Raw genomic sequence first — 6183 nt, 5'->3', positions numbered from 1 at the left:
TGGTATTAACATATAGTGACATTGACAAAACTTGAATATTTTCATTCACTGCTGTAAAAAATGAATCAGAGAAAGAAGCTTGTTTGGTTTTCTCTCTAGGAAAAAAAACTCAACAACAAGTGAATGAATAGAACAGCTTGTATGAGTCCAAGGCTATCTGGGAAGGCTTTAAAATGGAAATATAGATCCCAGGGCACATTCTGATCTCTTGATTATTCGAATCTAAGATATTTCTAGGAAGTCTTTTAAAGTTGATATCTATCTAATACTGAGGTTTGGGTAACAGCATGTGATACTAAGCTCAGGATTGTGTTGGTTTTAACTTTTTGTCCTTAGGCTTGTTGTCCTGTATGCTAAAATCAGAACTGGGTTTGTTTTAGTCTGTATTCTTAAGCTTCCAGAGTAAGACTGGGAAAGGCATCCCATGATATATTTCATACAAACAAACTAGCCTCTCCAAAGTCTGTGACTGCTGAAAAGGCTGAAAGGATATCAACCACTGTGGCACAGGGCTCTCATCAAATGGATTTTCCTTATGTTGGCTGCATTTCATCCGCACCCCCACCATGATACTTTCTTCCAAAGCTGGATGTATTTCAGTGGAAATCCTTTTTTCTTATTTAAGCTCATTCATACGTGTTGAACTTATTTCTTGATTAATGTTTTTCGTCAATCTAAATTCAATTGAGGGAGCTTAAAAATCTTTAATTGCTATAGAAGGAATGAGAGGTTAGTGGACTCAGTGGATAGAGTGGATAGGCCTGGAAAAACTGAGTCAGGAAGAACTGGAGTCAGGAAGAACTGAGTTCAAATCCAGTTTCAAATATTTCCTAGCTATGTGACCCTGGGCAAGTCACCTACCTCTGATTACTTAACAAAGTGAATCCACTGGATACACTGGAAAAGGAAATGACAAACTGCTCCAGTATCTTTGCCAAGAAAATCCCAAATGGGGTCACAAAGGATTGATCATGACTGAAATAACTCAACAATAAGTGAGAAATGGTGGAAAGAGTACCAGATCAAGATCCAGAATCAGATGATCTGGTTAGAACCCTGCCTATGTAAATCACTTCACCCCTGGGGCTCAGTTTCTTCACCTGTAAAATGAGGTGACTGGATGAGATCACTCTAAAAATCTCTTGCAGCTCAAAATTTGCTGTAAAATACCAACCAGTACAGCTAAAACAGTTATTGATTTAGGCAATAAATATTTTGCTATTATTCACATGTAACCAATCTTAAGGCATATGTATGGAGACAGACATTTGGAGGCAGAAAAAAACAGTGGCTCTGGAGCTGGGGGTCCTAGGTTCATATTCCATCTCTGACCTCCACTCATGGGCCCAATTCCAATACTCATAGTCACTAAAACTTTCGTCTTTTCTTTTTTAGAACTGCTATAGTAAATACTCCCCTTCCTGCTTCCCCCACTTTTTCCACTTTAGTCAGCCTGATGGTCCTCCATTTCTGGAGGGATCACCATACTTGTGACAAATTTACTGAAGACACCCAATTGACATCAGGCCCACTGAATCTCAGAATTCCCAAGGTCAAGCCACCAAATAGTTTTCACCCTCCTTCAGACATGAGCCACTATGTCCACCTAAGTGAATACTTCTTATACACCAGAGACATACAGAGTCTCATCATCTTAGTAACAGTTAAAGAGTTATTCTGTGTATTTCCAAACCTGGAAGATATAAATCTAAGGGATCAACTTTAACTTTTTTTCCCAAATAGTGGCATGAGGAAACTTCAAACATCTAATTGATTTTCCATAGCATATATGCTGTTCCATTGGGACTCCCAAGATGTCCCCTATTCACCAGTTCACTTTTGCTGATTGCAGTTGTGTGGAAATGGTAGCCGTTTATCTCAGGGCACTCTTGGCTACCCAGGAAAGGTGTGCGTTACTTGCTTAGTAATCATTAACAAAATCAGCAGGAAGGAACAGTCACTGTATTTGCCCAAAGAAACTTAATCCATGATCCATAGAAGACAGAAAACAAATCATATACCTTATCTCTCTGGAACTTATTTCTCTTATTTCTCAAGAAAAATAAATGTTGACATCCTCTAATATTACATGGAATGTTTACTGAGAAAATCCTTACAGGTGGAATTGAAAATAAACCTTCTCCATCATTTAATGATGAAACTTTATTCTGATATGTTTTTGTTTTGATAATAAGCTATTTAAGGGAAATAAAGGGTGACAGTGGCTAGAGTTTTAGAGTCACAATATACGTGGATTCATATTTCATTGCTGATTCTCTTTAGTGTTACACTGAGCATCAGAGAGGTGGAGAGATTATCCAAGTAACACAGAAATGTGTGATGACCTAGAGTAAGTCACTTCACATTTTGAGCCTGTTTCTTCATCTGTAAATGGAGACAAAAAGGCTTAGTCATAAGGTTGCTGTGAGGCTCAAAGAGCTATTCACCTATTTATCTATCTGTCTATCTCTATCTATCTATCACCGGGACACTGAGTTGTCTCAGGACCATTTTTATTTGAACTGCATTGAATAAGGTGAGAAGAATGATAAAAATAATTAATAATAATGAACCAATAACTAATATTTATACAGTGCTGTATAGATATGTATATCTAATAGTCTACAGATAATTGCTCAGGTGGATAAAAATCATTGCCTTTTGTCATTTGGCTAAAAATTTGGGAATATAAATTCTTCTAAACTCTTTAATCTTACAGCAAGCACCCTAGTAAACTCTGTAGCAGTGAGGAGGACAGAGATGGCATGCATTTTACCCACTTCCCATGCAGTTTCAATCTCCTCTATGTCCTTTTCAAAATCATCTGAGGCTTTGGAACTAATTTTTTTCTGTACCAACAATTTTAACCAAAGAGGTCAATAGGGAGATTGAGACAGGAAAGGTATATGTGAGAATCATCAGCATAGAGAGGATAATTCACAGAATGAATGATGAGTTGGATGTTCAGAGGTTATCATCATTTTATTAGTCAGCCATATTCAATAACAGATAAATTTTCTAGCATAATTATTGATATAGAATTTATAATATTTAACTAGAAATGTTTAATGTTAGCAAATGGAAAGGCAACAGTCTCCAGGCAAAATCCTGTTCCTTATTTTTGCTACAATGGCTTATATTCAATTCTATATAGTTATATATGTAGTGTGTACATTAGTTCCACAAACTTCATGAAGTCACATTAGGCTGGAAAAATTTCTAACTAGTGCTGGGCTGTATCTGTCATCTGAAGACATAGCTAAGTTCAGATATGTTCTAATGTTCTTCAACTTCAGCAGCAGAGGGTTGGAAACCAGCTAAGTCCTCCCCCCACCTTCCCAAGGCAGCCCTCATAGACTATCCACTAAGGCATGAAGAGATTGTAGGCTGTGTTAGTGGAGGGAATACCGTCACTGATGAAATCACTTATCTTTGAAACACTGAAATGTCTACACATATGCATTTGTACAGATATTTATCATTATTCCATTATGTGTGTTTATACACAGAGTATACAAACTTCTGTATAAGTGTGTAAGTATATATGCAATCTGCATGTTAATAGGACTCTAACCCCTTACATAATGGAACTGGGTACAGTTTGGAGAGATCCATCACAAAGTTTCTCTAGCACATGCCTCTTCTTAGGGAAATCTTGCCTGTGGTGGTATCTTGTTTGTTGTACTTTCCCCCAAAAAGGTCCTTGGCTCCTCTCTCAGCATTCAGGCTTAGGAGACATTGTCTAGAGCAGTGCTTCTTAAACTGTGGGACACAACCCTTTGGCCACAGTAAAAGGTTTCTGAACGCACAATGACCAAAGATTAACTAAAAACCAAACATATGATGAATCTGAAGTATTTCTGGCAAAGCTTTTCCATGCTGCATGGTGCAACTTCCCTAGAGCCTTAGTTCTGAACACAAAGCATGTATATCCTTCAGGTCAAGCAGTGTCAATGAACGATGCCAAAAGGCAAAAAGGGGTCACAAGTGGAAAATGTTTAAGAAGCCCTAGTCTAAAGGATAAATTTTACTTAATTTGACAGAAAGAAATGATGAGTCTGTTCCCAGACCCCTTGACCATCATAAATGTTGACTTTCCCTTTTCAGAGGTTTTCAAGAATGTGGAGGTCTAAGGTATAGGGATCCTTTGGGGTAGCTAAGATAGAGCTGAAAGTTGACCTTGGAAGCTAGAATGTTCATCAACGTAAATAATGAAGTAACTGAGGATGCTGGGATTGGGATAAAGAAATAAAAAACACAGTGATCAGGAACTGAATCCATTGACAAAGGAGAAAAAACTGAAAACACAATGCTCCACAATGGAGGAATGGCTAAGTAAACTCTGGTCTAGGAATGCACCAGAATATTACAGTGTCATGACAATTATTAATACAATGAATTCAGATCTCTAAAAACTAATGCAATGTGAAATAAATAGAAGCAGAAACAACATGCAAAGTTCCTGTAACAATATAATTGTTATTATATTATAACAATAATATAAGGAAAAGATGAAATTGAACACTAGACAGTTATAAGAAACAAACTTGACACCTGAGAAGAGACAATAAAAGGCACTTCCTTTTTTTATTTTGCAAAGTTGAGGACTATGGGTGTGGAACAGTATGTACAAATATAGATACATAGATACATAGATATATGTGTACACACATATGTACATATATGTGTGTATATGTGCAGAGAGAATTGATTTGTTGATTAGTTTGCATGAACTATCTTTTTTCTTCCTATTGCTGTCTGGATAAGAAGCATAGGATAATAGATTTCGAATTCTTGCTCTACAGGAAAGGAAAAGGGACACACTCAGAAAGGAAAGTGATATAAAAACAAAAAATAAAGGCTTTTAAGAGAAAGGAAAGACAGTAACTTGGAGGTAAGTAAAAGAAAAGAAAAAGGATATAGTCAAAGTAAGACAATCCCAAGATGGGAATTTCAAAGGAAGTGAAGTCGCTGAGTGTATGAACAGAAAGTCTGCAGTGTTCATGGAGAAGAAAGTATATAGTGATTCAAATTCCTGACCTTGGGAGGCAGAAAGAGAAAGACGTGGGTGGAGAACAGGAGTGGAACATGAAGCAATGGCCAGCACCAGAACAGATATCATGAAATGATAAGTAATTAATAAATGCTTGTTGAATGATTGATTTTTAAAGGGCATATTGTCTTCAGAGGACAGTTCAGGCACATACTTAAACTTTTCAAAGCTATAAGCCTATGAGATTGGGGAAAACACAGCTCTTACCTTCCCCAGATCTGATGGAGCTGAGGACAATTCCAGTTGGTGCAGAGCGCCATGGATTTAGAGGGAGAAGGTGCCTTTGAAGTTATGGATTCCAACAGCCTCATTTTCCAAAAACTGAGGTTGAGAGAGGTACAGCATCAGTCCTAAGGTCACATCGGTCATAAATAGCAGAACCAGAAATCAAAGCCAGGTTCTCTGGCTTTAAATCCACAGCCTAAGCAGTTGCTGAGTAACTGTAACCCATAAAACAGAGACAGTAAAAAAAGACCATTCTCCAGCTTCTTTGACGGTGTCTGTAAAGTAACAAAACTAAAAATGAGTAACCATCCAAAAATGTGAACACAAGTTTGAAAATAGGGAACCAGCATGAAAACAATGAGTTAGAAAACAAATACCCAATAAATGCAGCTCAGGAAAAAATTGTAGTAGTCATAATGATTGAGATGATAATAAAAGTACTTGGAGCCTCTTTCTTTTGAGTGCATCACAGCAGATTGAATTAGTCAACAGGAAAACACACTCAGTATGATTGTGGAGAAAAAACTCCAGAAAAGAAAAAAAAAGAAAAGGAAGAAAGGAAGGAAGGAAGGAAGGAAGGAAGGAAGAGGAAAGAGAAGAAATGAAAATTGAGTGGAAAAGATGGCATCTTAGGACATTGACCCCTAAAATCAAAATTGTCATTGCCTATGACAGTTTCCTAAAAGCCAGTGGCTGTAATTTAGTTTCTGGAACTTCAAACAGCTTGTTTCAGGGATAAAACTTTACAAGTGACTCATAGGTAACTTGCCAAACAGTCAATAAGCAAAAAAAACTAGCCGAGGCCAGACTAGACTAGGCAGATAGATGTGTATGGAGTCTGAACTCAAAGACCTCACTGTAAGCAAAGCCTAACTGTAGTATGAGGGGAAGCATAGCATGGTGGG

At 37.3% G+C, this 6183-nt stretch overlaps 1 long non-coding RNA gene across 1 annotated transcript; it reads right to left on the bottom strand.

The window, feature by feature from the left end:
- Window positions 1-2148: 2148 nt before the first annotated feature.
- On the bottom strand, window positions 2149-5493 carry LOC140510103 (uncharacterized). Its single transcript, XR_011969090.1, has 2 exons — window positions 5261-5493; window positions 2149-2385 (listed from the first exon to the last, which is right to left on the bottom strand). It is a non-coding gene; the product is annotated as an uncharacterized lncRNA (long non-coding RNA).
- Window positions 5494-6183: the final 690 nt, after the last annotated feature.

Source organism: Notamacropus eugenii, chromosome 6 (assembly GCF_028372415.1).
Source record: "Notamacropus eugenii isolate mMacEug1 chromosome 6, mMacEug1.pri_v2, whole genome shotgun sequence".
NCBI lineage: Eukaryota > Metazoa > Chordata > Mammalia > Diprotodontia > Macropodidae > Notamacropus > Notamacropus eugenii.
Note: the sequence above shows the minus strand (reverse complement) of the source record. Positions and strands in the feature narration are given on the sequence as shown.